Below are 12,009 nucleotides of genomic sequence, written 5' to 3'. Positions count from 1 at the left end.
TAAAAAAACTCTTTAAAAAAGTTCGACCATTCAACTTTTAAAAAAACTTCTTAGTTTATAAAAGTTCTTAAAAAACATGCTACGAATCCCTATCAAACTGCCTTCAGACGAAATTCTAAAAAACATTTAACAAATTTTTAGCATATTATCGGTTGCGTAAAACGCGGGATTTGAAATTCCTATTAATGTAGCTATCAATGTATATGTCATCCTGGGAAAGAAATTTTAAATTTTTTGTTCTATTTTTTGGTCAAACATTTATTTATATTTATAACGTTAATGCAAAGTAGGATTACCATATTTTGTTTGACAATAACATAAAGGTTTTTTACATAAATAAAATAAAACTTATGATAAATTACAGTAATTTTGATGAAGTATATTAAATATGTATACTGTCAATTGAAACATTATTAAATAATAATAATAATAATAACAGCTTTAAATAAGAAAAATTAAAAACAATACTAATATAACAATGATACCTAGCAACAAAAAACAAACAATAGCAATTCTAATTAAGCAAAAGGCAATATTAACTTAAGTACTAAAGTAGGGACGCGCGTATCTGGCTTTTCACGGCACCGATTTCAAAGCTAAAACTGTGACCTTTTTTTTCATAAGGTGCTCGAAGTCCGTGTAGAAAAAATGTATTTATTTGTCTTTTTTTTTAAAGTTTTATATCAGCTTAGACTTTTTTGAAAAAGTAGAATGTATTATTTTGATTAAACTATGGTTTTTTTTACATGTAATAAATTTTTTTAGTTTTTTTATTGCCATTTAAAAATGTCGATGCTGTTCTGGTACTGCATTGATTTCGAAGGCACGTTGGTACATATTTAAAGTTTTTTAGTCAACTTTATACATCTATTTTCTATGTGCCTGCCAAATTTCGTTAAAAAATAATCATGACCACATACCATATTTTTCGACCTAGTGAAGGTACAATTTGTTTAGTGTTACTGTTACTGTTACACTTTAAAAATCAGTTTCTGCTATTGTTATTGTTACTTTTTGTTATAAGTTCTGTTTTATTTATACAGTTACCAATGATTTTCATTTGGTTTTAAATATTTGTTCCTGTTCCGGAGGTGCATTAGTATTGAAGGCAAGTTGGTACATATTTAAAATTTTCAGGCAACAGTATAGATCTATTTTCTATGTGCCTGCCAATATAGATCCATTTTCTCTGTGCCATTTTATCAAAAGATATTCATGACCACATACCCTATTGTTCCGCGCAGTGGAGGTATAAATTTCCACGTCCATTCCATTGTCTTAGGGGAAAGGGCGGTTTTTGACAGTCGAGGACGCAGTATTTTTGATTTTTTATTCATTATGATGATATTTTTTATTAGAACCGTTTTACAAACTTTATTTTTAATAGCCTTTTACTACTAAGGATATTTAGGTTTTCTTTTCTTAAAACTATTAAATGATGTATACAAAAACTAACAAGTATAATTAAGGTGGTTATATAATATGTTTTTTGATGGCTAACTTTTTCCACCCACCAAAATTAGTTTATAAGCAAATTTTTGCAAAATAAAATTTAAAATGCTTAAATTAAAGTTATATAACACTCTTTTTTGATGATTCTGCATAAAACTTAAAAAAAAGGAAAACAGCATTTTCTCAGCTTTTTCCATACCCATAATTTACCATATAGCCACCTTAAGCTGTATATGATATATGAAAATTAGACATAAATTTATAAAAATTTTTATAGATTAATGGTGATTTTTTAAAATATTTAATTATGATTAATAGCCGACCCAATTACATTTTAGTTTTACGATTGTTCAATTTTATTAAGTGTATCATGGGACCTCACAAGAAAACAAATCTATTTATTGTAGAGCTAAAACTTATTTAGCTTGTAATTTTCCAATACCAGCTCATCTAAATATTGGCTGTAGAAATGGACATGTAATCCATATATGTGCAACTAACAACAATTCATACAAAATAACTGTAAAACTAATCGGTAAGTAATTTAACATCAAAATTTGTATAATTCAGATTCAGCAACTAGTTAGAACATCAAAAGTGTTTGTAAACCATTTTTCACTGAATTCGAAACCATTTGTTGACATCTGCAACATGCTGTTTGCATACCAAATAACAACATCTGCTATGGCACAAAAATCGCAATTCCTAGCAACCTCAATTGACCATCCTATATGTCCTTCACTTTCTTATTAACAAATCAGTGTTTCATGTGAATGAAATAGTGATCACATATCTTTTTTATCTTGTCCTTCTTTAAAACACTCTTCTCATGAGACACTATCCAGTTTGATAGCTGACCAGTTGAGTCCCCAGTAAAAAGGTTATGAGAAAGAGATTACCCATTTTGGCACACAAAATGGCAATTTAGAATAGAAAACATAAAGAGGATTTTAAAGGTTTGAAAGAGGAGACAAAAGCTAGAACTACAGATTTAAATATTTTAATCATGTTATATTTCGTAAGAAAAAGATAATTTCTCAACTTGGAAAAAAATTGAAATAAAAGTTTTTTAATTTACAGTTGAAAAAACTTCAAAATCAAGTTTTTTGTTTGAAACAACAGTTGACATCCACGCAAAAAAAGTTTTCTTATCAAAAGGCATTGTTAAGCCAAAAACTTTATGAAAAAAAATTCTGCAGTTCTTGTACTGCAAAATGACATTCTGAATTTACAGTAAGAGTTAGAGGAAATTCCGCAAGTAACACAAAACAAAAAAAACAAAAAAATGCTACTCAGCAGATATTAGTAGACTTACATATGACATGCTTGTATGCCAAGTTCCTACTCAAAGTATGCCATCTCCACTCCGTAAAATTGGGGAACATACTTGCTATCAATTTAGTCAAGTTCAACATCGTAAAACTGTATAACAAATGATGCGTGAATTTAGTGTACTAACAGACTTTCAGGCTGCTGAGAATTCATTTACAACAACAAAATATGACACTTGGTTTTGTTGCAACAATCCAGGAGGGTGTTTATGTAAATGCTGTTCACTTAACAACGGAATCGGTATGTATGGTTGTAGCTATTGATAAACGTCCTGGACTTTCAGCTTATGCCTATCAGAGTAATATTACAAATTCTATTGATAATCTCGCTGAGGTATATAGTAATTTCTATCAGCTCAAATATACGTAAGAAGCACTGTTATTGTGAACATAACAAATACAATGAGTAATAGAGGTGCAACAAACCATGCAGCAATCGCGAAGTTAATACTTGTTTGGCAGAAATCATTAAATGAACTAAACTGTCATCTTTACCCCTTAGACACAATGACCAGCTCTTGTAAGTCTTCACTTAAAGCATTAGAGACTTCAAAAAAGAAACTTTTTATAAGAGACTTCATTGCAGCAAACATTGTTGTACAGCTAAACAAACTTCGCTACAAGGATGCAAAAGGTACTCTGACTAATCTAAACCATTCTTTTACTTTAAATTATTTCATTTTTTGAATGAAATTTCCTGTTAAAATGAAATTTTATAACTAGTGCTTGTTTTTGTTACACATTCTTGCATTTGCTAAAATGAGCTTTTTCATGATTTTCATAGGCGATCCAAAAGGTTTTGTAACCTTTTTGGACCAATGCGAGTTGCCCATTGCTACCACGCTATAGATGCAACAGGCTACATATGCTTTTTCACACACGTGGTATTTTCATCCTTCATTTTGCCATATTGAAGATATTTCTGTGTTCTGGCTTGACGTTATGCAGGGGTCTGCGAAATAGTTTATTTTAAGACTTTTCATCTGAAACAGGTATCTTTTTTCTTTTTCATACCTGTTCAGTTCATTTGATAAAGAGCTACACAATATTATAGGCCATAGAATTAATTACAAATATAGTTACAAATACAAATTAAAAATAGTAATGACACTTGCAAGTTTAACGGGGAGTAAACACTATTATAAACAAAGATTATTAATTGTTACTAATTAATTTTATCAAATTAGGTATCTGTGAGTTGTGTGTTTTAGCTTTAATTAGAAAGCTACTTTCTGATCCTTGGATTAAAAAATTTTATATTGCACCGGGTACGGATCTTGACTACATATTTGGCATTCAGGGAGTAAAAGATGTTCGGAACACTCTTGTTGAGAGCAGCAAGAATCTTGTATTTCTACTTAAACGAAAAACTGATTTATTTAGAAATGATATCAAAGATGAAGTTTTTGATTCAATATTCAGCTTTTGCTCATTAACTGATGAATTGAGTAAAACATTAGCTGACTGCCTTAATGAAGTTATTAGCATCATTGGCAGGCAGTACAAACGGCAATTTCTAATGATCACCTTAAAGACCAGACTAAGTCGGCTAGGCTTCACAACATTGGTTCAGACGAACTTTTAGGTATGTTTAGCGCTGCAAAGCACAAAGCTCCAAATGCCACTCTTTGTTTTTTTTCCCAATTTCGTTAATGCAAAAATAATACAACTGCTTTGTCATTCCAAAAACCAAATGATATTCAAAACAAGTTGTAATAAGAGGAATTTCTAATGCTAGAAAAAAACGGTTTACAAATATGCAATGTCATAATGACCTGAAGGTAAAATTGATAAAACGAATGGCAGATAAACTTCAGAAAAAAGAAAACAAATAACGCAGAAATGTAGATAAAATATGAACAAATTGCAAGCCTGATAAGGTAAAAATAATGTTTCTTGACCTAGAATATGATGAGGCCTCAGATATTGAAGAAATTCTTATTGGAGCTTCTATTGGAAGAAGTACTTTCCACATGTGGTTCGATAATGCCACTTACACCCAGGATGTATATTACGGCAGAATTGTTGGCATTAACAAGAAGAAAAGTGATGCATATATAGTTTCTTATTGGAAACCAAAGAAGAATGATGATGGTGTTAAGTAAATTGTGACCAAATATCAACTTTCTGCAGACATAATAAGTAGTGATATGGTGATAACATAATAGAAATAGCTAATAAGGTATATGTTGTTTTAAATAATAGTATGTCATATAAACTTGCATTAACGGATATTATTTACAGATAGCAGGTTAATCTTTAATTTTCTATAAAATTTACAGTGCTAAATGTCTATCATATTTTCTACCCTCCCCTTTTTTTAAGATAATGAAAAGATTTATAATTATTTAATTTCTTTTTATGTATGCATATATGTATATACATATATGTATATAGAAATGAAATTTTAGCGTCTGTTAGTTACCGATATCCAACAACGAGGATAAACCTGGCTGCAACGAGCAATGGGAAACCAAAGGTCATGTACTATTTGACATAAGCAAATTGCCTGGCCCATGACAATTGATGTTAATCATAATGATGGCTATAAATTGTTTCTACTCAGAAGACAGACTTTTGCTTGCATGAATTGAGAGATGTTAGTGTTTAGTTACAATAAATCAGTACACTCTAGGCAAATGGCATATTCCTTTACCAAATAGTAACACTAACACAATATAACTTTCTTTTCATTATAACATATAATCAAATCTATTTTATTTCAGGTTTAAAAGTTTTGAAGGATCTACTTCTATCGTTTTTTCTGTTTGGTAATGGGAAATGTTTGGTAATGGGAAACTGTGTATCAGGAGCTAAGTGATTTTGAATTTTTTTTTAAGTTAGGAAATCATTCCCATCATTTCTAATTTGTAATGGGTTTTTCAGTTATTGTGCTAAATATCTAATAAAATTTTATTTATCTTTTATTGCAAGGTTTTAACTATGATGGCAGCTTGCTACTGTAGATGTTTATCTTAAAGACCTCAAGATTATATTTGTTAATTCAGTAATATCAGTTACATGTTAATTTATTATACATTAGTTAATTGTTAGCCTTAATATTTTTTTAAATTTTATATATCTGATATATTTTATCTTATCTTGCATTGCGAGGTTACGCAACATGATGAAAACCACACAATTGCTTTGATGGATGTTGATTTTTTTATATCAAGAATAAACAGGTTCATATTTTTTAGACATTAATTATATTTATTAATGCAATAATAACAGTTACACATTTATCTATTATTCGCGACGTAAGGCATCTTTATTTATTATTCGCAACATAAGGCATCATAAGTAGGTATGGCGATCTTAATTTAGGGGTTTACTTTATTTTAGATATCATTGGATATGGTTTCCTTTGCGTACTAACGAATCGACTATTTTAAGCTATGAATGTCACAGTTTTGTTTGCTTCAAAACTAGGATTTTTTCAAAGCCACAATTCTGTTAAAAACATTACTAAGCAAAAAAGGAAATAATTATTATAGTCGAAATTTTTTGTTAAAGAAGTATGTCTTTTAAAAAATTATTTTTTTTTTTTGCGGTTTGTTGGAATTTTTATTTAGTTAGATAGATATAAGGACTACGGAAGAAAATATAAAGGAGAGCCGTGGTGTAGATGCTCTCACCCCACCCCCATTGTTGAAATGGATATATTTTTGTCGGTTTTTAGCTGAACTATATGGTGTTTTATAATTAATTTTTTGTACTCCGGCCCCCACTTAAATAGCATGCCTTTTCCGATGTTATACGTTTATATTTATATCTATATTATCCATATATAAGGCTATTAATATATTTAAAGATCACCTATATGCATTTTAAGATACGTTATAGAAATCCTCGCCTTAGTGCATATTTAATAAATTAAGTACATATATACCCTTAACCGTGTATATATATTTATATATATATATATATATATATATATATATATATATATATATATATATATATATATATATATATATATATATATATATATATATATATATTTATATATATATATAATTATTGCTAATATTGCAAAAAACGCGATATTTTTTATGCATGTTTTATATAAATTTTACTAATACGCTTTAATCATTAAAAATATTTTGTTATTTATATTCGAAACTTTTTTAATTACGTTTTTTATTCGTTTTGCACATTTCACTATGCAAAATCAAGCGCAACGTAACAATGATTATAAAACAAAGCTGCCTTTTGCCGAACGCGTGTTTTATACGTAAGTCGCATTTTTCTTATGCAATACTTCTTAAAAATTATGTTTCTTAAATGAGCATAACTTCTTTTAAAATGATTTTTTTTTCATAACGTTTTAATCATTTTATTGAAAATTCAAATCTCTTTTGAACCATATATAAAACTTGAATAAATAAATGGTGTGAATTTTTTACACACGTACCTATATAAAAATATTATATAATTTATAATATATATATATAATATAATATTACTATTGATATTTAATACCTATAAATATTACGTTATAATAACTATAAACGATATAGATATAAATATCATAGATTAATGTATACGACTAATTTATAATAATGTGAATTTATTATAATGTGACAGTCTTGCATTCTTTAATTTTTCACTTATCTCGTCTTTCTGTTTGGCAATCAAAATATCTCGTTTTTTCTTTCAATAAAAATAACTCTTTTCTTAATGGGCTAAGAAAAAGTCCTTGTTCTATTACCTGATTGTAAAATACTAAACAACTCAATGTTTGTTTAGTCTATTCGCTTACTACCATGCATTTTAGTTTTGAAAAATATTTAGGTTCACATTTAACTTCCATATCATACCTATAAATGTCCTACTGTGCTCTTAATAATTTTTTGCTTTTGAATGTATCAACTAATAAAACACATTCTTCATCTCCTTCTTTTTAGATCAACCAAACCTTCGTTCTCAATTTTAAGAACTCATTAACCGATTTAGCAATTTATAAGAAGGCTTTATCTTCACCTGCTTTTTAGTTTTATGCTTTTCAGACAACCCTTCACTCATTTCAAACTTTAGTTTTATATGACGTTGTTTGTATTTATCTTTCATTTTATTAAAGTTTGTTGAGGCTTTTTTTAGCAATAAGTCACGCTCATCTAATGTCTTTTTATCCAACCGGTGAATGTGTTTTGCTTTTATACCTCATAATATAAGCTTGTTTATTTTGTATATTGGCATTTCGCTTGTATGAATTAAAAGTTCCAACACCTTAAAGTTTTATTCTGACGCTTTGTTTGTTGTTGGAACATTCTTTGCAGCCATACTTATGTTATCAGAAGGATGCCAGTATTTACCTCCAGGAAGTTGATCAGCAGATTGTCTTTACAGAACAACTAGCAAAGAATGACAAATTACTTCTAATGTCTGCTAAGTTAAAATATTCAAATCAGTGTCATTAGTCATTTCAAATAATTTATCATACAAAATATCTTTATGAATATTAACATCATTTGGACTAAACATAGGTGTTTTCGAGATCATAATCAATGATGCCTTTTTAGTACAAATATGAAAGTTTCATTTTCAGAGTTAACAAAACCGACTCATATCAAAAATACTCTTTTGTGATTTAATTTTCTGCTAAAGTGGACCTGTAATTATTTTATGATTTTTTTCAAGAGCCCGCACTTCTGCTAAATGTAATTTGTTGCTATTATTTTCTTTAACTGCAAGTTAAAGATTTTTTTGATTTGGCCAATTTTGAAGAAACTCTAAAATATCTTTTAAATAAAAATACAAAGCTGCAGCCTTATAATATAATATAGATAAAACCTGTTATTATCAAAGGGTGTAAGCATACACTTACTTCGTCCTTTACCTGCAAGATAAGCATTAAAATATCCAGCAACTCCAGCTTCATCACTTCCTCTTAAATGAAAAGCTTTATATGCAGTTCTTATTATTCTAGTGGCAACTGATTCAACAGTATTGAAGACAAAAATGTTTCCATAACTACTACTTAAATCTAACTTTTCGAATGAAGTATTTGTTTTATCAGTTTCTGTTGCAAAGTTAAATAATAAATGCAAATTACAAAAAACATTAGACATTTCAATAAAATCTGCCTGGTTGCCTTTCTTGAACCCTTCCCAGTTCTTTATAACTTTAGGTAGTAACTTTTTCCTCATTTCTTTAAGATCTAAATTAAACAGCGGATTAACTGGCCCAAGATCAGACATGGTAATTTTAAAAGAACATACAAGGTTAGAAAAATCGTTTTCCTTGCTGCTACCTTCGAAAATGTCACATATATCATCTAATGTTTCGGTTAACGCAATAATGTTGGATGCATTGGATTTTAATTAACGCATGGATGTTGATTTTTTTCATATCAAGAAAAAACCGGTTCATATTTTTCAGAGAATAATTATATTTATTAATGCAATAATAACAGTTACACATTTATTTATTATCCGCGTCGTAAGGCATCCTTGTTTATTATCCGCAACATAGGGCATCATAAGTAGCTATGGCGATATTAATTAAGGGGTTTACTTTGTCTTAGATATCATTGGATGTGGTTTCCTTTGCGTACTAAAGAATCAACTATTTTAAGCTTTGAATATCACAGTTTTGTTTGCTTCAAAACTAGGATTTCTTCAAAGCCACGATTCTGTTAAAAACATTACTAAGCAAAAAATGGAAATAAATTTTATAATCTAAAGTTTTTGTTAAAGAAGTATGTTTTTTGAAAATTTTTTTTTTTGCGGTTTGCTGGAATTTATATATAATAAGATAGATATAAGGACTACGGAAGAAATTATAAAGGAGAGCCGAGGTGGAGATGCTCTCACCCCACCCCCATTGTTTAGATGGATATATTTTTGTAGGTTTTTAATTGAACTATATGGTGTTTTATGATTATTTTTTTGTACTCCGGCCCCCGGAGTACAAAATATATATATATATATATATATATATATATATATATATATATATATATATATATATATATATATATATATATATATATATATATATATATATATATATATATATATATGTATATATATGTATATATATATATATATATATATATATATATATATATATATATATATATATATATATATATATATATATATATAATTATTACAAATATTGCAAATATTGCAAAAAAACGCGATAGTTTTTATGCATTTTTTATATAAATTTTACTATTACGTTTTAATCATTAAAAATTGTTTGTTAATTAAATTCAAAACTTTTTTAATTACGTTTTGTAATCGTTTTGCACATTTTACTTTGCAAAATCAAGCGCAAATTTACAATGATTCTATTACAAAGCAGCCTTTAGACGAACGCGTGTTTTATACGCAAGTTGCATTTTTCTAATGCAATACTTCTTGAAAATTATATTATAACTTCTTTCAAAATACATCTTTTTTTATAACACTTTAACCATTTTATTGAATATTCATAGCTCTTTCGAGCCATATATAAAACTTAAATAAATAAATGGTTTGAAATTTTTACACACGTACCGATATAAAAACATTATATAATTTATAATATATATATAATATAATATTTCTTTTGATATATTATAACTATAAAAATTATTTTATAATAACTATAATCGATATAGATATAAATATTATAGATTAATGTATACGACTAATTTATAATAATATGTTAAAATTTATAATATAATTCTACTATAACAATAATATTAATATATATGACAACTATATATGTTACGTTATTATAACTATAAATAATATAGGAATAAATATTATAGATTAATATATGCTACTAATTTATAATACTATTATATTATTTATTATATATTTATAATATAATATTACTAATGATAAAAAATAATGATGTTATACGTTATAACAACCATACTAATGATGTTATACGTTATAACAACTATAAACGTTATAGGTATAATAATTATAGATTAATATATACGATTAATTTATAATAATATTATATAATTTTTAATATATTTAACATATCTCTGATTAAATATTTCTAATAATATATATAACTAGTAATTATTTCAAATAAATTGTAAAATAGGCATTTTACACTACTATAACCTTTCCGTTATCAAGGTCAAAAAGCAATGAAAAAGTCAATAATTAATACTCCTCAGCCTGATAGGCCACATCAAACCAAGATTTTTTTAAGTAAGGATTTGACTTGTTCACTCGAAAAACTTCACCTGTACACCGAAGTATTTTTTAGTGTCGATTTTCATTATTTTATGTTGACTAAATATCCAAACAAGATAATTAACATCATTTGGAATGACAGCCAAGATGTTTGCTTTTTGTTGATTTGTTAATTAAGACAGTCTTGAAATCTCTAATTTTTCCTTTAATTCTTTTTTTCTGTTTGGCAATCAAAATATCTCGTTTTTTCTTTCAATAAGAATAACTCTTCCCTCAATGGGCTATAGAAAAGTCCTTGTTCTAACAACTGATTGTAAAATACTGAACAGCTCATAGTTTGTTAAGTCTATTCGCTTACTACCATGCATTTTAGCTTTATAATAAAATTTAGGTTCACATTTAACTTCCATAACATACCTTTAAAACCCTAACTGTGCTCTTAATAATTTTTTGCTTTTAAATGTGTCAACTAGCAAAACATATTCTTCATCTCTTTTCTTTTTAGATCAACCACACCTTCGTCTTCAGTTTTAAGAACTCATAAACCGATTAAGCAATTTATAAGAAGGCTTTATCATCACCTGTTTTTTAGCTTTATGCTTTTCAGACAACCTTTCACTCATTTCAAGCTTTATTTCTAAATGACGTTGTTTGTATTTATCTTTCATTTTATTAAAGTTTGTTGAGGATTTTTTTAGTAATGAGTCACGCTTATCTAAAGTCTTTTTATCCAACCTGTCTAGTGTTTTGTTTTTATACCTCATAATATAAGCTTGTTTATTTTGAATAGTGGCATTTGGCTGGTATGAATTAAAAGATCCAATACCTCAGAGTTACATTCTGACGCTTTTTTTGTTGTTGGAACATTCTTTGCAGCCATACTTATATTATCAGAAGGATGCCAGTATTTACCTCCAGGAAATTGATCAGCAGATTGCCTTTACAGAATAACTAGCAAATAATGACAAACTACTTCTAATGTCTGCTGAGTTAAAATATTCAAATCAGTGTCATTAGTCATTTCAAATAATTTATCATACAAAATATCTTTATGAATATTAACATTACTTGGTCTGAAC

Source organism: Hydra vulgaris, chromosome 15, assembly GCF_038396675.1.
Source record: "Hydra vulgaris chromosome 15, alternate assembly HydraT2T_AEP".
NCBI classification, from domain to species: Eukaryota; Metazoa; Cnidaria; class Hydrozoa; order Anthoathecata; family Hydridae; genus Hydra; species Hydra vulgaris.
This window is presented reverse-complemented; position numbering follows the sequence as displayed.